The 26029-nt window shown below is 51.2% G+C and overlaps 1 long non-coding RNA gene across 7 annotated transcripts; it reads left to right on the forward strand.

Annotated features, from left to right (window-relative positions):
• Nucleotides 1–1872: 1872 nt before the first annotated feature.
• LOC100848574 (uncharacterized) lies at nucleotides 1873–25823 on the forward strand. 7 transcript variants are annotated; one of them, NR_045650.1, is given in 7 exon segments: nucleotides 1873–2078; nucleotides 4537–4610; nucleotides 21639–21749; nucleotides 23072–23189; nucleotides 24725–24787; nucleotides 24981–25188; nucleotides 25499–25823. It is a non-coding gene; the product is annotated as an uncharacterized lncRNA (long non-coding RNA).
• The last annotated feature ends 206 nt before the right edge of the window (nucleotides 25824–26029 follow it).

The raw sequence follows: 26029 nt of genomic DNA on the forward strand, positions 1-26029 counted from the left end.
CTCCCCACACTCAGGAAACCAGGGGGAAGATGCTCAGGGAGTTGTGCAGATTTTTGGGTGCTAGTGGCAGAAGTGGGGAGGAAGCTTGGAAGAACATAAAAGACGCAATCCACAGCTGTCTGCTTTTAATTATAATTATCCCCTTTCGCTTCCTTTCTGGCTAATGAGGGGGGGATTACATTTTTTTTTCCTCTCTCTCCCCCTCCCTCTTTTCTCGGGAATTGAGGGGTGGAGTGAGTTCAGGGTCCTCCTCCCCTTCCTCCCCAATCCCCTGGTTACTGGGAGAAAGGCAGACTCCAGAGGGTGGTGACAGTATGAAGAGATTTGTAGGAACAAAGGAAGGACAGGTTTGGATTGCTGGACACGTCCCAGAGTTGGAGAGACCCCCCCCCATTCCACTAGCACCCCCTCCCTTCAACCCCCAGCTCCCTAGACAAGGAACTCAATGTCTTCCAGGCGGTGAGAAAGGAGCTAAAGGGAGCCCTGGTCTAGAGAGAAGGAGGAGGGAAGGGGTGGGGAGCTGGGGGTGGGGGGTGCAAAATTAGTCTCAAAGGATCTTTATTTCTGAGCTAGTGAAGCAGATGTAATCAAGGGGAGAGCAAAATAATCATAATGGGAGGAATGAGGGGCGGGGGAAGCTGAGGCTGGAATGGGGGGACTGGGCCAGGACAGGGCTGAGAACCGGGGCAAGGAGCCTTGAGTGGGGGCTGTCTGGTATCTTCTCCCGCCTCCCCAGAGTCTCCCTACCTTGGAGGGGAAAGGAGGACCGGGTCTATAGACTCTGACCTTTGCCCTCAGAATCCCTCTTTCAGAGCTTAGGGATGGCCGGGCCAGAAGGTGGCTGGGAAGGCACCAGGGAGAAGGGAGCCTCCCGCCCCAGCTGAGGGAGGTGGTGAGGAGAGGGGAGACTGAAAGCAGTGGGGGAGGGTGAGAGAGGGGAGCCAGCGAGACTCAAGTGGCCTCCAGGTCTGTGGGACAAAAGTTGGAGGGAGATTTGTGTATGAGAGAAGAGGGGAGGGGGCCTTGTGGAAGGGGGGGCTTTGACAATGAACTTGAGACAAACTTCATTAGCATGCAGGCCTGCTGTCTGTCACGTCGAGCTCAGACTGAGTTCCCATGCAGGCCAGGAAGAGTGGGAGGGAGGGAAAGGGAGGGGCTGAAGGTGGGGGTGAGAGAGAGAAAAGAGACCCGACCATTGTACCATTCTGGGCCCCAGCTTCCACCAAGTATCGGGACCCCAGCCCTGGAAACCAACCCCCAAATCGCTCTCCTCTTCTTAGAATAAGATAATTTATCTCCCACTTTGAATCTGTGGTCCCACCCCTCCTCTTCTCTTGTCTAGACTTCCAAGTGCTGGCTTTCACCACACTGCCCCACCTTGTTCCCCCCTCAAGCTCTCAGCCTTCATCTTCGGATTGCCACTTTCTCCTTCACAGCTAAGGTCTGGATTTGTGATTCGTTGAGCTGACAAGGACAGGGAGCTGGGGCAGGTTTGGGAAAGGGAGACTGGAATACTTTGACCCTCCAAATGACAAACTGTGTCCTCTTTCTATCACTTCTTATCAACTCCACTCCCCACCCTAGACACACATCATTGATCACGCTCTCAAGTTCGAAGGTGAATTAGAACTGGAAGGAGGCTGGGAATGGGGTATCCCGTCACACCCTTTCTCTTGCTTCCTTTGGGAATGAGGGGTCCTGGAGGAACAATAGCTTTCCTTAGTCCCTTCTTCCTGCCTCAGGTTAGAAAAGACAGGAGGAGGAGATGGGAAAGAGTGGAGACGACAAAGACCCCTTCCCTGACAGGCATGAGATGGGAGAAGGAGGGGCTTAATCAGAGTGGGTTGTTATCCTGAGGGGGGGGGTGTCTCCAGACAGGGGCAGCACCCCCTGTTTGCTGCCTTTCCAGGGAGGGCAGCACGAGAAAGAAAGAGGGAGGCAAGCGAAATTCCTGAATGGATAGACAGATGCTACGTCATCGGAGCCGCATCCTCCACTCCACAAGAGGCTAGGAGCCGGAGAAAGAGGCAGGCCAGCGGCAGGGGCCACCGAGCCAGCGCGCCTCCTCCCAGAAGCCGGTAAGTGGCCATTCATCTGGAAGGGTCCTAGCCCCTCAGACATCTGGGCTGGGGGTGGGAAGGGATCCTTTAAAATCAGTTAGGGCGTCCTACCCTCCCACTTTGCCCACTGGCTAATGGAGGCGGGTGCAGGAATCACAGAAAGGCTGGGGAAAGATTGAGGGGGTGGCCAAAAGGGAAGAGGCATGTGTGTGTGTGTGTGTGTGTGTGTGTGTGTGTGTGTGTATAGGAGCAGCTAGCAGAGTGGGATTTCATCTCCCGCTTCCCCATCTATCTATCGAGGTGAGCTGAGGCTGGGCCCTGCCCAGCTGCCCCAGAGCGCCTCTCCGTCTCCCTCCTCCCTGCCAGCCCTGGCCAACCCGGAGACAGCTCACTAAGTTTGTCAATGGGATTCAGGGGGGCTTTAGGGTCACGGTGCTACTGATCCTATTAATCCGCCCCTCCCTTCTCCCCACCAGACAGGGCCAACATCTTAATGCTTGCACAAGAGGAGAGGCAGGAAGGAAGATTGTAGTGGAGATGTGAGGGAAGAGAAAAAACGGTTCTGTATTCAGACTCCTGACCTTCTTTCCTTGCTCTGGCTCTTACTCTTCTCTGCCCCAGAGACTTCAGGTTTTAGGGGCAAAGTCTGAGGGACTGGGGTCACTGGGGGTTGGGGAAGGAGCCATATCTCTAAAAGGGAGGAGACCAGAATTAGGGGAAAAAAAAAAAAAAACACTTGTAGAATTTATAGTAATTTTATTTCCCCCTCTCCTTGTTTTTCTCATGAGCTGGGAGGTGGGAAAGGGGCTGAGGGGAGCTTAAAGGCAAGTGACGTGTTGGGGCAGATGCTTAGGTTCAAAAAGGGGAGAGAATCCTGCCCCAGCCCTCAGGAGACCCATCTGATGGTGGCTTTTTAATTTCTTGTTTTTTAAGAAGGGTCAGAGGAGACAGAAAAGAGACACTATTCTTATCTCGAGTCCCCACCCGCAGGGTGCTTGCTGGGAGGCAGGCTGGGACCCTTGTGGGGTGGCAGAGGCTGGAGACCAGCAAGTTATTTCTGGTTCCCCAGAGCCCAGCTGTCTGGGAGAGGCTGAGGCTACCAGCCACAGAACAAGCACACATATCCCATGCCTCCAGGGGTGTGGTCCTTGTCGCCAGGTCCCCCTGTACATTGTGTGTGTGTGAGGCAGTAGAGTGGGGTGTGGGGCACAGGTCAGCAAGAAGAGGCACAAGCGTTCCAGGGACCCCATGACTCTTTGTGAATAGGGTGAGGGGAGGAGCCAGAGGCTCCTCAATTGCCCTTGTGCTTAATGTCTAGCAATAAGACAAAGTTGGGGTTGGCCCTCACTTTGGCTTGAAGATAATTTCAGACTGAGATGTCCCTTTATGAAATGGATGGGCTGGCAGAGCTGAAGCTGGGCATTAAGTGGGTATTCATGGATGTTAGAAGAGGGGAGAGAGGTATATTCAAAACACTCCCCCCCCTAGAAATCAAGATTGGATTTAAGTCCTAAACCTGCCCCCCAGCCTTCCTTTTTTTCTGATTTCCTCTGCATTTAGGTATGTTATCTTCCTGACTTTAAAAAAAAAGAAGAAGAATTAATTGTAAAATTGAGTTTGAGGTAGAAGGATTCACTAATTTATCACAACACACACACACACAATACACTTCTCTTAGTATTTTAGGACCTGGGTTACCTATAGTATACGTGTCTAACTTCAAAATCATAATTTAGTCTGAAAGCAAAATACTGAGAAAGTAAGACTATAAAATATTGAGACGGGGTTTCATACCCAACATTAAATTTAAAAAAAAAAAACTGCTTTGTGTTCACACCTTTTGTATATGTGAGAGAGAGAAGGAGAAGAAAGGGAGAAAATTGGTAGCTACAGGATATGTCTTTATGGATCTTTAGTGATATGCATGGATAGATGATAGATAGGTAATGATGAGAAGAGAGAAGAAAGCTGGAGACATAATGTGATTGACAGTGTCTTAAGTACCTAGAACTTTAGAGTTTCCAGTACAGTTACACTTAGATAGATAAAAATATATGCCTGACCCCAGACAGATCCTTCCTTCCATCCTGAGCATGCTTTGTCATGGTGTATCGTGAGCAGCGGGAATCTGGGAGGAGATGGTAGCCACTGGGCAGGGGATTATTCCTGTAGGTTCAATCAGAAGGGCCACAACATCTTCACAGGCTCAGTGCAAATCCCTGGGCCCAGTGATTTCGGAGGGAGCTAGAGGGAGGTTGTGAGGATGGGCCCGGCTTAGAGGTATCCAGGCAAGATGGAGCCAGAGAGCTCAGGCAGGGGTCCTGCCTTCCTTGCCTATCCAGGCTTTTCTCTTCCAGCTGCCTCCCTGTGCAGCCCAGAGCCCTGTTGGTGAAAGAGTGTCAGGGAGACAGGGGTGTTAGGGAGAGGATTGGAGCCACAAAAAAGACTTTAACCTTTGCATTCTCCTCCTCGACAGGAGCAGAGCATCGGAGAAGAAGCAGCCTCATTTGCTTCTGGTGTCATCGTAGGTGTCCACCTTTGGCTTTGGGGGTACTTATTTTCTTATTTGTTTGTTTCTGATGGTGGTGTTGCGGGGTGGGGTGGAGAAAGAAGCTGGCTCTGCAGTCACCTGGGTTTTCCCCCGTTCCTTATACCTCTCAACCCCCTGCCTGCTCTCTCCTAGCTTTCAGGCCCTGATTTGGGTCTATTCTAATTGTAGTAAGACCTGGATAGTCATTGATAATGGGAATGGAACACGGTGACTTGAGAATGAGGGCCACCCTGTGAGCCCAGTTCCATGAGAGAGAGGAGAGGCCCTGAGGATTCTGGGGACCCTTTGCCCTTCTCTCAGAGGCTCCTGAGGGCAGAGATGGAGGCCCATCGACCCAGGGCGGGTGGGGGTGGGAGGCAGTTAGTTGTAGAGGAGCAGAGTTATGGATGGAACATGGATGATAGAGGTGAGAAAGGAGAGGGGTGTGGGTGGTGGTGAAGGGGGACTGGAGAGCTTAAACAGCTGTGCGTGGGTGTGTGTGCAGGGTGTGTAAGGACTGGGAGGTGGCGCTGCTGCACATATCTGTAGATATGTCACTGTATTTGTCTTAGTTGATAGGCTTGCGTGTATGCGCGTGCATGTATGCATACACAGACCCTTACACATTCATGCTTTGCCCCTCGAGGAGACCATTTGCTTATGGCTGACCACCTCTGTCACCTTCCTGGCTCCATAAGGCTCTCAAGCAAGTGAGCGGTGTGTTGAGTTGAAGGAGAGAACTGAGAGCCATCGGGGGAGGCAGTGCTTAGACAAACCTGAGGAATTCTCAGGCTGGCCTCGAACAGGAGGAAACACACTTTGTGGGAAGAGAAGGGTGGTATCTCTGGGGAGAAATCATCCAGATTATATCTCCATTCCCTTTAAACTCATCTGCCTATATAGAGGTTGATTTTGTGTTGTTTTTTTTTTTGCAGCTTCCCAATTTTTTTTTTTACTGCCAATTCTTGCTTTTATCTGGTGCAATCCCATAGAAAATGCAAATATTCTGTAGCAAAAGAATAATGTATGATAATGTTCACAATAATGAACCACTAAGACAGAAATAAATATCTGAACCCACCCTCTTCCAAATGCAGCTTTCATCTGTATCTTCAAGGCAAATTAACCTGATAATTGAAACAAAGAACAAATATGCTTTTTATTTAATTATCTGAGTATTTTCAAGAGAGTGGCATGATGCCAAAAAATACTTTGGGACCCAAACTAGAAAGATTCATCCAAAAGCTGCATCCAGAGGGCATAATTCAGGCCATGTTTTTCTATACATGGGCCTCTTCAGGGACACAGACAATGGGTGGGCATTGGGGCTGTAGAGGCGGGGGCGGGGACAGGAACTGGCAAAGCATGTAAGCTCCTTGGATAACTGAGACACTGAGAGACTCAGACCAGCACCAGGGGTTTGGTGTGCTCGCTCCTCAGCCCACCAGAATTTCCCTGGAAGGACTTGGGTGGGGTCTGTAGACCATTGCTCTAAGAACACTGCAGCAGAATGTGCTGTCTGCTGGAAGCAGAGAGCTCTGCTCCAACTGAGGCCTTCCTAGAGGGACTGAGGCTGGTGGGCCAAGAGCAAGGGGGACATAATGCGCCCATTCTGCTCCAGCTGTTAGCTTCTCCCAGGTCTGCTGTATCCAGTTCTTCATAGTAGAAGGGTCTCCTCTGGTCAGAGGAGCTGCCAAATAGTCACTAACATACACCTCCCCCATCCCCTCTCAGACCCATACACAGATCCCATAGGACACACATTTTGTCAATACCTTCCTTCTCCACCCACGATGGGCTCAGTCCACAGGAAGGCAAACTCAGACTTGCAGCCTCACCCACAGGGATGCACATTCTTCTATCAATTCATCAGTTATTCATCAGGCACCCACTATCTTTTAGGCATAGTGTTAGATACCATAACGTTGAATATGTATGAAACCACCTCTGACCTTGACGGACTGTCTCTTTTGCTACCCTCAAAGTAGTGTATTTTTTTGAAACTGGAGCAGCATGGCTTGGTATACAAACCAATCCCAGTTAACATGATGGTGGAGAGTTCTCTCCTTTCACGGCTTGGAGCTCTGTCTCCATTAGAATAAAGGCAGATGCCCCACTCATCATCATTTCTGAGCAGGCACTGTGGGAGATCAGGTTGTCAAGTCCACCCAGACAAAACTAAACAAAACATTACTTCATCAGAAATCTAGGCAGAGAGGGGGATTCCAAGTAGATAGCACCAGGACAATGTAGAATAATCTCTGTTTTCTTTTGTGCCACCCCACCTCCTTATATTTGGACACTGTTTAGACTGAGGTACTCTGGAGGAGCCAAAACCACAGTAAGATACAAGGGTGGTTAGCTCTTTATCTAGCTATTTGGAGAAAATTAGATATGTACTCATTTCTTTCCTGAACTTGGTTTTTTAGGAAATTCAGTTGAGTTGAATTTGGGCAATAAGTTGGGGGGGGGGGTTGGTTTCTGTTGGGCAAAAAAAACCCTTTCTGTCCTCCTCTCTGACAAAAATGTGGCTCCTACTGATCCCAACTATTTCTTGCTAGGCTGTCTGGATGGTCCAGCCCTGGGTAAGGAATTGTGGAGCTAAGCTTGGGCCCCATAGAGGCAGGGGACTTGATTGGAAATTAGGGACAGAGAAGAAAGGGGAGAGTGCTAGCTAGCAACACAGCCTCTTTCCTATTTGCTGGCTCAAGCTTCCAGGCAGTGGGTGAGGGGAAGGTGGAGGGGCAGAAAGGGTTTATTTAAAGTGATTTAAGGGATCTTGTGGCGGGGGGGGGGGGTGGGGGGGGTGGGGGGGGTGGGGGGGTGGGGGGGGTGGGGGGGGTGGGGGGGGAGTGGGGAAATACTTGTAGGGGAAGTTGGTGGTGTGTTTGAAGAAGTGTAGTCCCTATTTAGGATTGCTAGAATGTCTAGAGGATGTTAGGTATCCTGTAGAGGGTGTGAGGTGGTATACTGGGAAAAACTTGCGGAGGTTTGTAGGTACAAAGAGGCCTATTGTTTCTCTGGGGCCTGGCATGGAGGACTCATTTAGGGGATACATTTAGCAGCACATCAGTAGGGTAGGTCAATCTCCGAGAGTGGGGAGGGTTCGTCTTTCTGCAGTTGTACCCCACCATTGACTCGTGTGCTCTCAGTTCTAGGAGGGTGAAGAATTGATACTGTGGCCATTTCTAGAAAGCCTTTCCCTTGGGTAAGGCCCTTGAGACGCTGTGGAGGCAGACAGAGGGGTGAAAGGTGTGCCAAGCACAGCCCCACCGTTAGTGTCCTGTAACCTGGGAAATCAGGCCAACACTTCAGCTTCCTACTGTCACTCTGGTGGGGAAACAAAGTCCCTGGCCTTTGTCCTATTCCAAAGTACCCCCCCCACACACACACACACCCCCTACCTCACAATCATTCAGCAGTTATTCAGACTTCCCAGTCTTTGAGGGGAGTACCAAATGAAACCCACAACTAACCAAGGCAAATAGCATTCCGGCTGGGCTTTGTCCTAGACTATGCAGAGGCAGGCCCCCAGGCTCGGATAAAACAACCTGGCTGGGTCTGATGGAGAATTCTGGGTCCCCTGGAGGGCACTTCGGTTGTTGTAGGATACCTGTAGAAAGGAGCCAGCCCAGATTAGGCAGAGGGACTGGCTTCAGGTATCCAAGTATTAGGGTTTGTTGGTTTGTTTTTAGAAAAGGAGCCCAGAGGAGGGTGGTGGAGTGATAGGGTAACTCGCGACCTGTCAGGCGCAGCGGCTCAAATGGGAGTTCGCAGCTCGATCACAGAGAGCTCCACCGATCTGAGAGAGTCCAGACCCTGCCTGCAGACTGGTGTGTGCCGTTTTCTGATTCTCCCGGCCAGATGGGGATGCAGGTCGGAAAACCTTGTCTGAGAATGATTTTTCTCCCTGTGACTCCGGCTCTCCAGACGCCTGGAGATGGAACCCGGGGTGAGGGTGCCAGGCTCGCGATTGGAGGCGCACAGGATGGGGGGAGGAAGAGAAAGCGCTAGGGAGGGCCTCCAGGGCTGAGTCAAATCTGTGTGTGTTGCCCAGATTAATGTCAGCTATGATTCCCCAGCCTACCCTACCTGGAACTTTGGTGCTGAGAACAAGTTCCTGAGATATTCTCATTTCTGCACGGTGAAAAAGGAGATCGAGGCTCGCTCACACCCTGCATCTCCCAGTAGGAATCCCGAACTTCCAGGATCTTTTCCTCGCTGTTTTGGGTTGAAAACCAATAAGGGAGGTTCCTGTCCATCCTAAAAGATTAAGATTACAGTCTGGAATGGGTCAGAATCTTAGAAGCACAAAGGATATCCTGACGCGAGAAGGCCGGTAGAGGTTGAGTCTCCAGTAATCTGGTTCTTTTTGAGGAGATATCACCTGATCTCTTTTCCCATCTTTGAACCCTGGACCTGGTGCAATATACCTTGGGTCAAAATGGAAAATGTAGAACCTACAGTGAGGTTGGAGATCAAAACCACAAATGGCAATGGATTGGAGATGGCAGGCAGGTCTCGGGAATGAGTGAGGCAGCAAAAGGCTGAGAATCAGCACACAGACATAGTAGTTCCACCCCCTTCACCGTTCTCCGGGGGGAAGGGCGCCCCAATTGCGCTCTCCGGCTCAACCCGGGAAGGGGGAGGGGCGGAGCCGGCGGGAGAACGAGGCGGTGACGTCAGACTCGGCGAAGCCAATCAGAGGCTGGTCTGGGGAGGGAGCACGAAAGGATGAATGAAAAGTCCGGAGCCGGAGCGCGCCCGGGCCAGAGCAGCGGCAGAGGCTGGGGAGGGAGCTAGGGAGGTGAGCTCTGCCCTGCTCGCCTTGGCTCGGCGGAGGCTGAGATCCCGGCGGGCGCCTCCACCCCGGCGCCCGCTGAGCCCTGGCACCTCGAACCCAGGGCCATGGCGTTCCGTGGGCGGGAACGTGCCGGGAGGACCGCGAGGGAGAGCACTGATGGGCACACTGGGCTCGATGTAAGTGGCCTGGCCGGCTTGGGACACGAGGTGGGTTAGTGCCTTGGAATCCGGCGCCTCCGTGCCTGGGCCTCCGCCAACAGGGGTTGGCCGAGCCCCACACCCTCCTCGGGGCTCCCGGAACCTCCTTGATTCCGATTCCGGATCGGAACCCCATCAACCTAGGGCACCTCCTCTGGCTTCGGACCCCCGGCCATTTTCACAGCCCTGGGTGATTTCTGGACCTCTTTGTACAAAGCCATTCTCTGGGGGTCCTGTGGGCCCAGGGACTCGGCTCACCTTCCCAGCCCGCCCTCCGTTTTCTTCCTCCTTCCCCATCTCATGGGTGCGCTATCGGATCCCTTCCCCGTGGTGTCTCTCCCTGTCCTTCTCTCCTAGAGACACTCGCTAGGGAGTCTCCGGCTTGCCTCCCCGCCCCCATTTCCCTCTCTCTTTGGGTTGCCGGGATTTCCCTGTTTCCTACTGGGACGCCTCCGGGGTTTTACCCCCAGGATTTCGCTGCCCGTTGCCCTTTTTAGTCGGTGGCTAGAATCCAGCCTTTTCTCCCCCCCCCCCCCCCCCCCCCCCGACGCCGCGGCGTGAGCTCCACTTCGCTTCCACCGCCCTCAGGAGTTGGGAGATGTGGTGGAGTCGGCTCCGCTGTTCCCCGCTACGACCCCACGCGGAGGCTTGGGCTTCTCTGAAAGCCAAGGCTCAGGCTATCGGATGCGGCTGGATCTTCCAGAGGAGGGGGCAGTGTAGACCCCGTGAGGTTTGCGAGGCCTTTGCCTCGGTCCCTGAAGTCTTCCCGGGTGGCACGAAAAGCCTGAGAGTCCCTCCTCCCAGGGACCAGCGGCACTCTGGCTTCTGGCTCGAATGGGGAGCGGGAAACCAGGCATCGCAAGCTTCTGAGATGCGGGGGCAATTCCCGGACTTCGACGCCATCGGCCGTCTCATCTTTCCACGCCTTTTTCGGTCTCTGTCGTGTCTGTACCGCAGCGTCTCTGAGTCTTTTTCTGTCTTGGACTCTGCTTCTCTCTCTGTCCTCCCCCTCTCCCAGTGTACCCTTTCCCCAACCTCCACCGGCGGGCGACCAGGAGGCTGCGGCGATACAGGCGTGGGCAGCGGCAGCCAGGCGGCTGCGTGGAAGAGGCGGCGACTGCAGCCAGGAGGCGGGGTTGGTTGTTATCTTTGGTTATCTAGCTGTATGAGTGGTGTGGAGTCTTCATAAAGCTAGATAACCGAAAGTAAAAATAACCCCATACACTGCGCAGAGGGGCCCCTGGAAAGCTGGCGGCACGGGCGGGCGGGAGGCCTAAGGGAGGGGCTAAAGCCGTGAGGACCCACGGGCCGTGGGAGGCGAGAAGAGGACCCGGCGGCCCTCGGGCCTCAAGACCGCACCGGCTGGGGCGTCTTTCCACCCTCCAACTTCGGTCCGCGCAGGTAGGAGTCGCAGTCCTGTTTCACTTTCGCCAGGCGCGATGCAATGCCTTCCACCGCCTAGTTGCGGGGTAGCAGAAAGGGCGTAATGGTTACCTCCCGAGACCTGGCCGTTTGCGGCACTCAGCGCCCGGGAACGCTGCTCCAAGGGAGAGATCTCTTGAAATCTCGTTTTGGGGTTATTCCAGGCAGTGCCTGGGGTTCCTGGCCCAGGCCTCTCCCGCGGGCGCTGGGAAACGGCTTCCCGAAGGCTATTCACAGCTATTGCTGGGGCCGAAGAGTTTGGGGGAGGTCACCATAGAATGCTAGTCTTGGCTTTGATCTGCTCCCTAAAGCCCCGTCGGTCTATTCAGCTTGGTCGGGTGCTAAGAGTCGCGGAGCGGGAGATAGGCGGAGGGAGGCTGAAGTACTAGGGGTCCAGGCTGGTTGCTCATGGGGAGCCTTTTTGCCCAGGCAGGATTGTGGGCAACGGAGTGCAAAGTATTTCTCAGCCCCCTTGTTTTCATAGTCTTTCCTCCTTCCCACTCAGGACCTGAATTTGATGTTTTGCAAAGCTTCTCATGCCAGCTTTCTCTTCACTGACCAAAGGGGTTGTGATGGGGTCTTTCAGGACACACTACCTTCCCACCCCATCCTCACTGTCTTGGAAATCATCTCCAAGAGCAAACGGCCTCAAGGAGCTCAAACACAAAGGAATTTGTAGCTTGGTATTTATGCTGCTGGGAGAAAGCAAAGAATTAGAGAGATTAATCAGGGCCTTTCCTAAAAGAATCCATTTATCTGGCCTGACCTAAATATTTTAAGCAAAAGAGTGTTTAGGTGCAGTTGGGTGGAGGATGGTCTAGTCACTAGGGAGAATAAAAGTAACAGGCAGCAAAACTAGAAGTAGCTCCCTGTGCATTTATTACCTGTTCCCATCCCAACACACCCCCCCCATGCCCCCCTCCACCCCACCCCCGCATTCCAGAACACAGGGCAGGGTCCTAAGGAGTCTAAAGGGAGCTGGAGAACTGGGCAAACGACCTTGTACTGACTCCTGTTTCCCCTGTAAATTTAAAATTTCCTCCCAGGAGCTGATTTTATAGCTAGAAGATTATGATTCAATTATATATTATGTGGCAGGAATATTGGGGACTCCAAACTAAAACAACTGGGCTTCAGAGAGACCAGAGTACATATGTCTTCTTTCTTCCGAGGTTTGGAGGAAAGGGAGATTAGCAGACTTTGTCTATTTCAGCTCTTTTGAAATCTAGCTTTTTTTGGGGGGAGGGGGGCAACTGGAGACAGGATTAGGGAGAAAGGGAGTGGGATTGGGGTAGGCACTAATAATCCCTAACGCCACACCGCCACACCGTATTTCTCCTAAGAGCACTCTGCCTGCAAGCCTTTCTTTGATCCTCCAGCCCTGTGAGGTAGCTGTTATTAACCGCATTTTACAAACAGGAGCCACAGACTCAAATGAATCGCTAATGTCACTCAGTGGTTTCAAACCCAATACTTTTTTTTCTTCTCTACTTCTCTACACTTGCCTGAGGGAAGGACTGAGAGGCTAGGTGGATAGGCTGAGATGGGGGTGAGAGGGGAGGGAATCCATGCACCAGGCAAGAAGGAAAGCCGGCTGAGAGATGCAAGGCCCGGTTGTGAACACAGGTTGACCTTTTTTTTTTTTTTTTAACTTTTCTTATAGCTGGCTGGAAATATGTATTCTGGATCTGCTAAGGCTCATAAGGCTCATCCACATGAGACTCAACCTATATTATTAGCCATACAATTTGGATTTATATTATTATTGTCATATTCTATTAGCACATTTGACCACAGAATCTCCAAAGGAGAAGAGAGGGCCTGAGGGAAGTGGTGGGTTGAGGGTTTACATCCGACAAAACAAGCTCCTCGGTGGAAAAGGCAAATAGAAGCCAGGAGAGTTGTGGGGGGTGAGGGTTTGCATCTGCCTCATGTGTGGGTGTATAGATGGGGTTGTCAAGAGAATGATGGGTGACAATGTTCATGAGCTGTATATGTCTGCTTATGAGGGTGAGAAACGGAGTGATGTGTGAGCTGGTGTGAGATTGGATGTGAGTGATCCCTGATGGGGAGGAAGCTCTAATGTGAGATTAGGAATTCCTGGCTACTTATAGCTATAGATCCAATAGAGAAAGAGACACTCTGGAATATGGAGGGGTTTACCAAATGCTGCCGTCACAGTGACACCACAGAGTCCTCCTTCTGCCTTCCCAACCTTTATACCAAATAGCACCTTCTTCAGCTAAACCCAGTAGGAGAACTGATGGAATAGGGATGCGTGGAGGCAGGGTTGAAATTTCTCTTTTGTATCATTACATTTCTGTGTCCAAGAATTTTTAGGTCTGTTCACATCTTGCTATAGCCACCTATTCCTACTGGAAAACAAATTCTAAGCTGGTTTCTTTACCCATTTCTCTCCTCAGTCCTTTATCCCAATACCCTCTCCTATTGAATTCGGAGTCCAGACGTTCAAAGGCAATTTTCTTCTAAATATTTGTCTCAAGTTTTGCATTTTCACTCACACCCTCACCCCGGGGCAAATTTTTCATAGGTCTAGGCATCAAAAGGGTTTTGTTGAAAGATCCTTGCAATAATAGAAATCATCACAGTCAGAAGTCTAGGGAGAGAAAGAAAATGAGCAAATGTGACTGAACACGGTGTAGATTTAGGTGCCATTATTTACCAGCTTCTGATCAGATATTTGTTCAGTGGGGGTAAGAATTTGTATCCTCAGGGTTGTTACATGGAACAAATGAAGAATTCTCTATAAATAAAGATCTTGTACATTATGATACCCGCAGGTAATGAGTAATTCTTTGACTGCAGAGGGGGATAAAGGCTACAGTTTGGAACAACTGTTTGAAAGCATATGATTGATCTCAGAATGCAAAAAGGACAGCTTTTTGGCATATTCTAGGCTGAGGATCTAAAAAGATTTAAATTTAAGGAAGTTCCTCTTCCTCTTCTAGCTTTGAAATCAAGGAGGGACTCTTGGGACCTGAGGAAGCAGTGTCTGAAGCTTGGGGGAAGAGGAACAGACTCTGGAAAGTCTGTTAAGGAAAGAGGCTGGAGTCCACGTGGCAGAATGGCCTTTGAATTTTTTTCTCCTTAGTAAATCTTACCATGTATTGGTAAGAGTATTTAGGATTGGTAAACTGACTTATGTAGATAGAGAGATATGGCTTGTATAAATGACAATTCCAAATTTATCCTATTAAGCTTCTAGAGTTACTAAAAAGAGTTTATTAAATTAAAGGACCAGATAGTGGGTGTAATTAAGGAACCAAAGAGCATGCAGACTTTTCTTCATTGCTCAGTGACTCACAGAAGGAATGTTTTCTGTCCTTTGGCCTCCCAGCCCCAGCCCCCACCTTCTCAGCCACCTACTCCTGATTCCCAAGGTTGATACCTCACCAGAGAGCACAGGCCCCTCTGCATTCTTCCACATCTGGAAGTCTTTCTTGAGTTCTGGACTTCCCGAGGCTTGGGAGTGGGAATCCTGATATTTATTTTTCCACCTCCTTTCCACTCGGATATTCTGGGGATATTTGACCTTTCTTCCTCCCTTCCTTTGCTACTGAGACCTCAGAGATCTTGAGTAGTTATAGCACTGTCTCATCCAGGGCAGGGTGTGCCAACTTCCCTAGTTGTTAAATGAGTTTTGGTTAATGCTTTAAAATTACTGGGAGGAAAGAATAGGCAAAACTATAAAAAACATTCTTGGAGCTCTGAGGAGAATGAGGAGTAGGGCTATGGAAGGTAAGGTTGGGCTGGAGCGTATTTAGATAGGAGAGAGTTAGAGAGAAGGGGAACCCTTCTTTGCCACCCAGGCTCTCCCAGGGCTCAGAGCGACACCCTCCTCCTCCTGCCCTAATCCCCCCATTAAGGCTGCTCTGAGTTTGTTATGACAGCGGCTGAAGGCAGCTGAATTGCTGTTTGCTGTGTCTGCTAATTGGACTGAAGGGTTGGAATCTGGACACTGAAAGAGACCATTGTTGCTGTTTACCTTCCACAACTGCCTCCCTGGGGACCTTCTGGGTGAAGGGGAACAGCATGCCCTTGGGGTCATTGCACCCATTCCCTGTCTCTGTGCAAGGGACCAGGGTGGGGGGAAGTGTATCTCATTGCCTTGGGGTGGTGTAAGCTCTCACAGCAGGGAAGGGACAGGCCCAACACCTGAGTCAGTCTCCAGGTCAGGCTTGGGGCCACTGAGAACTCCTAGGCAAGGGGAGGTTACACGGGCTTGTCCTTCTCCTCCCTCTTCATTCCCTTCTTCAGGGGCCCTAGCCTTGCCCTCTTCCTCCAGCTGATCAGGCTTAACCCCTGAAAATTTTTGCATTTGCTTTCTTCCAGACCAGTGATTCTCAACTTGGTTATGCACTAAAATCACCTAGGAAGCTTTTTAAAAGTTACTGATATTTGGGTCCAGCATATCCCAGAGTGCCTGAGAATAAGGCCTAGGCATCAATATCATTTAAAAGCTCCCTTGGTATTTCTAAATGTGCAGTTAGGGTTAAGAACCACTGATATAGTCTTATCACTCTGCCTGGCAAACACACACTCACACACATACACACACATGTACATATGCAAGCAGGCACACATGCCCTTTCCTATCTTTCCTACCTTTCTACCCACCCCCTCAGGCTCCTAATAGTTATAATACTATCAGGCAGATTGTATATCTTCTTCATCTTTATTACTGAATTCCTTGTAGGAGCCTTAGAATTTAGGATGGAATTTAGAGGTCTGTAATCCATCAACTGCTTCAACCTGAACTATACCCTAAGGGCAGGAACTATGACTCCATATCCCTGTGGATTTCTGAGTAGGATCCAGATGAGGACTGAGCTAATCCGGGACACTTACATCATTAGGGATGAAGGAGTGTGAGGATTAGAGTTTCATTGACTCTTAATCTCTTCCTTCCCCAAAGTAGTATTGGCTATTTGGAGATCTTCAGAGAGGAGATACAGATGTATTTCTTCAGAAATACATCTGCCCCTCTCCTTACTGTTTCCAAATGTTTCTGCTTCCTCTCTTCCCTTTAGTTTTCACCTGGGGTGAATGGGTGTTCCACCACTCTCCTGCCCTCTTTCCGCCACAAGAGCACCAGAACCCTATCCAGCACCACGGACAGCTCCCAGGCGACGAATGAGGTGGCTGTGCTGACCCCCTTTGCAGGGGTTAGGAGGGGCTCCTGTCTGCACGGTTATATATCAAAGACTAGAATTTTAATCTTTGGGAGTTGTTTGCAGGCAATTGATAAGTCTCAGGGAGAGGAGGAGGCTGATGGCAGTTGTCATTCCATCTCCAGGAAATTGGGTTTGTCTACTTTGGAGAGTCTGAATGAGAGGGCTCCAGCAGCAGGAAGGTTGAGGGTTAAATTTCTGGAAGAATTTAAGCTAAGGTCATATAGGATTCAGGCTCCCCTGGTGGCTCAGAGGTAAATAACCCACCTGCCAATCCAGGAGACACTGGAGACCCTGGTTGGATCCCTGGGTCAGGAAGATCCTCTGGAGGAGGAAATGGCAATGCACCCCAGTATTCTTGCCTGGGAAATCCCATGGACAGAGGAGCCTGGTGAGCTATAGTCCTTGGGGTTGCAAAAGAGTCAGATACAACTGAGCAATGAAACAATAACAACACGTAAGAAACAGAGTGTGTGGATCAGGTAGAGCCTTAGATGGCATCAATTCTATATCCCTCATTTTACAGATTCCCAAGAGAGTGGAAGAGATATGACCAAGGTTACTCAGCTGGTTAGTGGAAAGGCCAAAATCCTGGTTTTGGATTTGGCTTTGGAAAGGCCAGGCTCCTGGTTTCCATCCTGGCCCTGTTTATTGTATCTGATACCTCTTTAAGGACTCTCCCTGCTTGAGTTGGGTAGAGCAGGCCTATTGCAGGTAGGTAGAGTTCACCGATTGTCCCCATACAAAAAAGGACAGGATATATGTCCGGGCATATGAGGTGTCCACACAAGCCAGGAAGAGCTGGAATTGACTGTTCTGTCTGAGAAGGTTTGAAAGGGAGGCCTCAGGGAGAAGCACAGGGGAAGGCATACCTAGCAGTAGTTGATAAGCCCATGGGAGGAAAAGCAAGGAGGCAACCATCTGCCAGGGCAGAGAGGGCAGTGGGTGGCCACAAGGAGTCTCCAGAGGCCAGCAAGAGCCACACAGACTGGAACGCAGCCTGGGAAAGGCCCTTCTGTGTGCCCAGTCCTGCCCCCTCAACACCGAAAGCCTAGAAACAAAGGGGCCATTCTCTCTAGGATTTGATGCCGCCATCTCCGGCTGGCAGTGCCAGGTGGTGGGGGCATCAGGGGGTGTCAATCCATTATCCCCCCGAACTCTCTAGGTCCTCTGGGGCTGGATGTTGGGAAGGTGGGTGTTCCATGCTATGTTGCCATGGCAACCACCCCAACCCCCACCTTCCAAAGCACAAAGAGAGACAGCTTGTACCCCCCACTCCCAGGAAGAACCTGGGTCTGGTTGGGAATCTTCCCTTGGGAATCCTCCTTTCTGATGCACAAGCCATGGTGTGCATAAGCATCACCCTCTTTTCAGCTGAAGGTTCAGCCATCAGCGGACCATATAGGCAGGGAGGCTGGTATATCCAGAGTCTCTGGGCAAAGTTGTGTAAGAGAGTCCCTTGTACTTGATCCTCTCTCCCTCCAAGCTCTCCCGTCCCTCACCTATAGCCAAGGCCATCCTAGGCCTTCTCAGCTGAAGTGACAGGGCCTTGACCTTCTTCTCTTTCCCAGAAGTGAAGGACACCTCACTATTCCCAGCAAGCCCCCAGGCTGTGGGAACGGAGAAGAGGGGGTCACTCCTGCCACCTTCCATCTGCACCCTCCGCCATTACTCATTAGGCATTCTGCCCCTCCTTCCGCTCGTTAAGCCTGATTTGCATATATTTGCATAATATAACTCATTTGCATTCCAGGAGGCTCTTGGTAGGAGCCAGGAGAAAAGGGGAGGGGGGCCAGAGAAGAGAGAAAAGGGGAGAGATTTTGTTTTCATCAAAGTATGTGTGTTGGGGAGGGGGAGGTGACAGGAAGAAGACCGAAATAAAAACTCACACTACTTTCTTTCTTCCTTTCTGCTCTCCCTCCCTGAGCTGGACTCAAATGCCAAAAAGAGATGCCAAGGGGCCGGCTTTTCTGTCCTTTTTTTGTCTTGCTTCCTCCGGCCTTGGCTCCCCAGCCTGGCCCCCCACCTTGTTGGGCCCAGGCTTCAGAAAGAAAGGGGCAGGGGTAGGAAGCAAGGCTGTGGGAACGGAAAAAGGAGGCCACCATCTTAGGTAGCCGGAACCAATAAAATGGCCGCCTCTGACAGGTGTGGGCTGAGAGCCAGCCCTGGCTGGAGGGCATGCAGGGAGGCGAGACCACAAGAAGGACTTTCTGGCTGACCAGGAACACTGTTCCGTCTTCCTCCTAGTGGAACTGGGAAAAGAGGATGGGGAGAGAAGGAAGGAAGGAGAGATGAGAGACGGCAGCCCAGAGCAGACGTGAGCCTCACACAGGAGCAGGGCTGGTAGAGAGGTCTCTGTGCTGAGTTTAGTTCCAGACAACTAATGAGTGTCAGTGGACTTGGAGGACTATGAATAGTTTAAAAAAAAAAAAAAAACTGGAGGAATCAGAACTGGGAGTATCAGCAGGAGAGGGAAGGGGCAAAGATGTGGGCAGGCAGGATAATCTGTCAGTTTGAGGGGTCTGTGAAGGGCTGCTATGTACTTGAGATGAAGTTCCCAGTCTTCTCTCCTCAGCCCATCAGTCTGGCTTCCACCTTCGTGACTGGTCATACCTGTACCTTCTCCAGCCACTCACATAGACTCTTCAGCCAGACCCAGTGGCCCTTGTTTAAGCCTGGTGACCTCTGGGGAACATTTCATACTGATGTCTTCTCCTTTTGCCTTTGGCTCTTCTGTTGTATCCCTGACATGTGTTCTAGTCATTCAGTCCTCTGGGTAGATCAAGTCTCCAGCCAGAAGTGTTTCCCAAGGTTTTGCTCAGTTTATTTTTCCTTTCCATTCACATCCTTTTACTTTTTATCATTTCAACCGTCATTTGGAATTATTAACACTCATTTCTTTAAACTCAAGACTTGTACCCTAACTACCACCTGTGGTCCTGCCACTAGGCTCCTAGATCAGACTGGAGTGGTGCATCTGATTGGCTAACCCTGGATCACATGACCAGGCCCTGGTTGCAAGGAAACCTGGGAAAGTTGTTCTTTGTGACCCCATGGACTGCAGCACACCAGGCTTCCCTATCCTTCACTAACTCCTGGAGTTTGCTCAAACTCATGTCCATTGAGTCGATGATGCCATACAACCATCTCATCCTTTGGTTTCTGCAGTAGCATATAAGTACAGTCTCCCTCCAAAACTCCTGAGATGGCCATTCCTCAGACATAAGGAAGGCATTCAGATGTTTCTTCACTCAGTATTGTGCTTCAAGATTTGCCCCACGTTCCTGCTTCCCTACCTCTATCAAGAGCATCGTTAAATTTCTAGGTCCTCTACAAATCCTGAGCATTATCCTGGGATTTGCCCTCTTCCTTCCCCTTCACCCAGATCATTCACATCAGAACCCATCCCTTTGTCCTTTGTAGTCTTCTCATGTCCATGCCTTCTTTTGCCTTACCTGTCAGCTCGTTCATTCAACAGGCATTTATTGGGTGCCTACTGTGTGCCAAGTGCTATGCTGAAGAGGAAGGTGGAATACACAGCTGCTTTGAGGGCCTATACACCTAGTGGGGAGGCAGACACAAGTGATTACAAGATAGTATGAAGGCTGTGGTCCGGAAGACCTTTGCGTGGGGACAGCATGGGGGCTGAAGCCCTGGGATACCTTAGAGGAGTTGAGGAAGGCTTCCTGGAGGGCCGCCAAAAGATAAGTAATCAAATAAAAGGGATAAACGTGATCAAAGGTAAGTAGGGGGCTGACAGTCTAAGGAGTTGGAGTAAGTGCCTAGTGGGGAGTGGATAGCATATGTGAAGGCAAGACAGTATGGAAGAGCAGGTCATATAAGGCGACCATAGTGTCCACCAGAGAGAGGCTGGATTGGGAGGAGTTGGGAAATGGAGTCAGAAATCCAGTTATTAGGAGACTTACATGTTTCACCAGGGCAATTGGATTTGATAGGGGTACTGGGAAGTTAGCTGACAGCCTCAGAGATGCTGGGTGTGGAGTATGGCTCAGGGGCAGCACATAACCACCCGCAGCATGCAGGGGGATACCCGAATCTAGCTGCCCACTGAGCCCGGCACCAACCAGATATTTAACTGCCTCTTGGCTGGTACTGAACAAATGGAGGATCATGAAAGGACAGTGTCATCTGAAGAAGGGTCTCTGCCTCTCCCCCATCTAGAATCCCCCTCGCTCCTCTCAGCCACACACACCTGCAGGCTCAGGAAGCTCCCCGGGAGGAGATGCAGAGAAGCCAATGTTGGTCCCCAGCACCGTGAGTGCCCTGAGGTCAGGGCAGGGGATGGGCCTCTGGGGACTGGAGTGTAGAACGGTTTTGGTCTTGGAAACTTCCTGGAGGAGAGTGATGGAAAGTGCAAGGGAGGATCTGGGGTGGGCCAAGGCTCTGAGGAGATTCTTTCCAGAGAAGGGGTGAGAGGCTGGAGAGACAACTGAGGAAAGGATGAGGCCACTGCGGGCCACTCGGGTGGAATGGGCATGGCGGGGGATGCTGCCTACCGCCCCTCCCCCAGGCCCAGCCTCTGCACAAAGGCCTCTCTGTGAGTGGCTGTGGAAGTGGCCCTGTCAGGTGAGGGGGCTTAGCTCTCAGTGCCCATTGGGGGTGGGCTGGAATGGGGTTGGAGGAGCGGGAGGAATAGGGGTGGCTTCAAGCTTTAATCGAGTCCTAGAAGAAATAGAAGCCAAGACTTGGCCAGGGAGGCCATTCCCAGGACAGGCTCCTCTCCACACCAAGACCCTGCCCCACTCCCTTTCCATGTCTTTTCAGGTGTGACTGCAAGGCCTGTCCAGCCTGCCTTCCCCAACTGTACATGCCCTCCCACAGTGCCTCTGAGGCTGGCCCCACACAGACCCTCTTTCTTCTTCTCGGCAGAGAGTCCCCTCCAGCTCTCTATGGAGCTACCCCTCCAGAGACGGCTGTGTTGGGAGGGTGGAAATTCAAGTCTGACCAGAGCTCAAAAGGAGTCTAAGGTCCCTTCAGTCTCCAAATCCAGGGGCTTTTCTCTCCTTGCCTGGCCTCAGCATTACACTGACTAATCAGCAGTGCGGGTCTGACCTCCCCTACCTCCAATCCCCATTGTGTATGCTCTCCTAGCTAATAAAAGTTTGGACTGGGCACTGGAAGTGGTAGAATGATAGAAGACACCTCAGTTTATAGGTTGCTCACAGATTTGCTGGAGAGGCTCCATCCACAAGAAGAACAGCAAAAGCAGGAGGTTTGGGATTTTGACTCTGGAGACAGGCTGGTCAAAAGACAAATTCTGTCTTCCCTCCCTTACTAGCTGTGTGCGTGCATGCTCAGTTACTCAGTGGTGTCCAACTCTTTGCAATCCCACGGACTGTAGCCTTCCAGGTTCCTCTGTCTGTGGAATTCTCCAGCAAGAATACTGAAGGAGGTTGCCATTCCCTTCTCCAGGAACCTTCCTGACCCAGGGATTGAACTTGCCTCTCCTGCTTCTCCTGTATCGGCAGGCAGATTCTTTACCACTGAGCCACCTGGGAAGCCCTACTAGCTGCGTGGCCTTAGGCAAGTAACTTAATGTCTTGGATCCTAGCTTCCTTCCACAGTTATCCTGAGGATCAAATGGATCAGTGTGGATGAAAGTGTTTTACGAGACTGTGTGCAGATGTCCAGTGCCCCTTCTAAATGACACAGAGGAACTGAGGGACGCCGAGTTAAAGGGGCCACTATAGACAGGTGGGGGACAATCAAGGAAGGCCTCCAAAGTTTGGAAATGAGGGAGTGGATTGCTGGGGAGACGAGCAAAGGGACTCTGGCCTGTCTGGGAGGCATGGCCAGGTTCTGTGGACTGGCTGGTTCTCTCTGGTCTCAGGCGGGCCAGCATCTTGCTGAGACTGGCTTGGGAGGCATTTGTTTCTAACTAAGTGGCCAAATGGACTCCATGGCCACAGCTTCTTTCATCCTTCTCAGGAAGAATTTCCCGCTGGCCCTGTGGGGACACTGTCCAGCACTTCTGGGAAGAGAGGGAGGGCGGAGTGAAGCCCGATTTCCCCACGTTGCCCCGACCTGCTCTGCTCCCTCATCTCAGAGTTCACCAGAGGGAACATTAGCCAGACACTGTGACCCGCCCTCCCCCGCAACACACACACTGAATGTGTACAAAATGGTACCTCCAAGCCCCACCACTTTGGACCCTCCCAAGTCCCTGATTTTATGGTTCCTTATCAATGTCAGGAATGTGCTAAATTCAGACCAATTTAGATCTCTTGGCCTGTGGGCCAGGGAGACTGAACAGGAGGGTCTTTTGTCTCTGAGCAGTCATCCCTTGTTGTACACAAGCGAGAGTCAGGAGAGGGAATGATTTTGGCATCGTCCCCCACAAATAGCACTGGAGTCTTTCAGCCTGGAGGGAAAGGCCAGGCTGAGGCTGGCATATGGAGGGAGAGCCCTGGGCACAGGGGGCATAAGCGTCACCCAGCTGGGGCTACCTTCTGCCGGGTTTGTCCATCCGGCACCAGCTGGCTTCCCGGCACTGCCCCCGCAACCAACTAAACTCCTTCTTCTGCTGTTACCATGGCAATTGGCTGCCATCTTGTACTTGGGGCACAATCTCATATCCGGATTTTCCCATGGGGTTCCTGGAGGATGGGAGATAGTTCTCAGGGGATTTAGCCTTCCTCCTGATATCCACCCAATAAGAATTCCTATTAATGTATGATTTTTTTTAATTAAAAAAAAAAACCGGAGGCTTACTATATGTCAGGCTCTGCTAAATATTCCCTATGTGTTATTTAATATGTGAGGTAAATGAGGTTAATGAGGTAAAATTTAAGAGAGTACCACTCAGGTTCCTGTTTCTGTGACAGACTTCTCCTCTCTCCAACCAGGAAATTTCATGATCTTGCTTATTCCTGTCTTGGAAAATCCTTTCCAATGTCTAACCAAGATCTGTACTGCTGAAGTACCAGTTCTTTGACCTATGGCTTGACATGGCTGATTTGAGAGGTAAGGAAGGAAGCACCCCCCAGTTTCAGCCACATTATTGAGCTTCCCGGGCTCCAGCTGTTGGGATAGGAGAGCTGAGACTTGGGTAGATTGAGGAGAGGCTCAGGTGCCCCTTAAAGACTTGGAGGTCCCAAGTCTACAACTTTTGTTTAAAGAGGTAGAGTCAGTGTCACAAAATGCTTTGTAATCTCCCTTCCTTATCCCCCTCCCCACCCAAGAAAGAGGCAGGAGCAGGAGGCCATTGGAAAGTAGTAGTCTCCCAGGCTCCTCCATCCAGTCATAGGGGAGCTTCCATCCAACAGGGTCCCCAAGAGATCCTGGAATGGTGAGACTTCTCTCCCTCTGGAGCTCAAGCAGAGGCCGAGAATGGTCTTGAGTTAGAGGGGCACCTCTAAGGGGCATCGAACAGGGGCCAGCTTTGCAGGGGAATCGTGAATGAGGAGCAGGTGGAGAGAGAAAGGAGGCCATTCTCAACTGAAGAAGGGTGGGCTGATGGGGAAGGCCTAGGGATAATTTATGATATCATTGTTCCCCGCCCCACTTTCCCAGCCCCCACCCTCTTCCCAGCCCCCTACTGTACGGTTGCTAGGAGATGCTCCCTCTGTCTGGAGCTGGGAGGGTGTAACAGGCGGAGACTGTTCCGTCTGGACCCCTCCCCCCCCCACCCAGGGGATGGCCCCACACTGAGCTTCTCTACCACCCCTTCCCAGGCCACAACAGACACCAGTCTCTTCTGTTGTTCCCCCAAATCCAGCCAGTCTGGGGCTAGCAGTGTTCTCAGACAAGCTGAGGATCTGGAGCAAGGAAGGGCAAAAGGAGCTGAGGAGGGACTTAGTGGGGACACTGAGGAGCAGCTGGCTTACCTCAGGGCCCCTGGGAGCCAGCCCAGGCTGGGCAGAGGACCAAGAGGGGTCAGGGACACAGGCCTCAAGGAGCCCAGGTTTGAGGGAGACTGAGTGTTTACCTTTAGGGAGCTTCCAGTATGATGGGTGAGGCAGCCCTCCCATCCCCACCCCTCTGACATATCGAGGTTGGGGGCCTGGCAAAGGTGGGCAGGGCAGGGGAAGGGGGAGGTGGGGTATGGAGGCAAGAATTGCAAGTCTAGGTGGGAGGAAGGTGACGCTGATCTGAGCAGAGCTGGGCAATGCAGGGGTGTGGCCCAGATACCCTCCTCTTTCCAAAATTCTCTTCTCAGACTTTAAAGCCCTTTGAGAAGTCACGTGAGGTGAATTTTGGGGGGCTCCCAATTCCAGGTGGGGCAGGAAAGGAATGCTGTGCCCACAACTGTGCTTCTGATGCTTGATTTCTCAGTTCAGCCGCTTAGTTGTGTCCGATACTTTGCGACTTCATGGACTGTGTAGCTCGCCAGGCTTACCTGTCCTTCACCAGCTACCGGAGCTTGCTCAAACTCATCTCCATCGAGTCAGTGATGCCATTCAACCATCTCGTCTTCCGTCATCCCTTTCTCCTCCTGCCCTCAATCCTTCCCAGCACCAGCTTTCTGTGTAACCCATCTTGATTTTATTCTTTCCTAGGTACAGCTTCCCACCACCCAGGAAGGAAGGAACTGGCCTGGATTTTGGCAACCTCTTGCTTGTGTAAGCCCTTTCTTAGCCATTGTCTCGGTTGATCACCCAATGGTCCTGAAAAATTGGTGATACTGTCCCTACTTTACAAAGGCATAATCGGAGCCCCAAGTCAGAGGACTAGGAAGCTGGGTTGGGCATCAAATGGGGCTTGGTGGATTCCAGAGCATAGGCTATCTCCCTCCCCTGTGCCGACTTCCTGCAGAACATGTTCCAAACACAAGCAGAGGGACTGAAAGGAGAAGAGGACCAAATGGGCAAGGGGGCTTCTCTGCATATTCTCAGGGGAGGAAGGCCACGCCTTCTCAGGTGCAGGGGTGAAGTCTGAGGAATGCTAAAACAGACCTTGCAGGTTGAAGATGTGGCTGGGGAAGAAGCCACAGGAGCTGTAGAAGTCAACAAAATCTTTTCAGGTTAGTCCCTGACCAAGGAAATATGGTTCCCTGAAGCAAGTGCCCTGGGCTACCACCTAGCCCCTCCCCTGCTGGGGATCAGAATTCCTGCCCTGGGCATCCCCTCCCACTCCCCTACCATGGCCCTGGATACAGCACCTAGAAGAGATGCCTAGACTCAGCCACTGTCATGGTGGCCCCCTTTTTCATGGAGCCCTCCCTGGACTTTCACCTTTCCCGGCCACTGGACAATTGCCCTCTGTCTCCTGCTAAGGTTTCCTTCCATCCAAAGAGAACCTTTTTCAATCTTGGCTTTTTTTTTTCTTTTCAGACCAAAAAGAAGAACCTACTTCATCCAGTTGGCTTCAGTGCCCTGTGAGAAGCCTTCCTGATTGACGGAAAGATGAGACTAAATTCTAGCAAGTTGAGTGGCTCCTTCAAGAAGCCTGTGTGCAGGGTAGAAGTGGAGAGGCCATAGCCTCCAGCCTGGGCAGCCCATTGGCACCTGGAGCCACCTCAACTTTGCCTCCCCTTTGCTCCTGTGTCTATAAGCTGCCCAGCCCAGCCCGTCCTGGTTTCTCCTGTGTCTTCTGAGCTGAGATTTCTCTGAGATGGAAGCCCCATCCCATGTCTAATAAAGACTCTTGAATACTGAACAACATTACTGGTGGTAGTGGGTGTGCCTGGGCAGGGGAGGGGCTGGATGAGAAGAGACTAGTTACCAGGCTCCCTCTGAGACACGGGTCCCCTACCTCTGGGATCTAAGGCCTGATGGTCTGAGGTGGAGCTGATGTAATCATAATAGAAATAAAGCACACAAAAATAAATGTAACACTCTTGAATCATCTCAAAACCATCCACC

This window comes from Bos taurus, chromosome 3 (assembly GCF_002263795.3).
Source record: "Bos taurus isolate L1 Dominette 01449 registration number 42190680 breed Hereford chromosome 3, ARS-UCD2.0, whole genome shotgun sequence".
NCBI lineage: Eukaryota > Metazoa > Chordata > Mammalia > Artiodactyla > Bovidae > Bos > Bos taurus.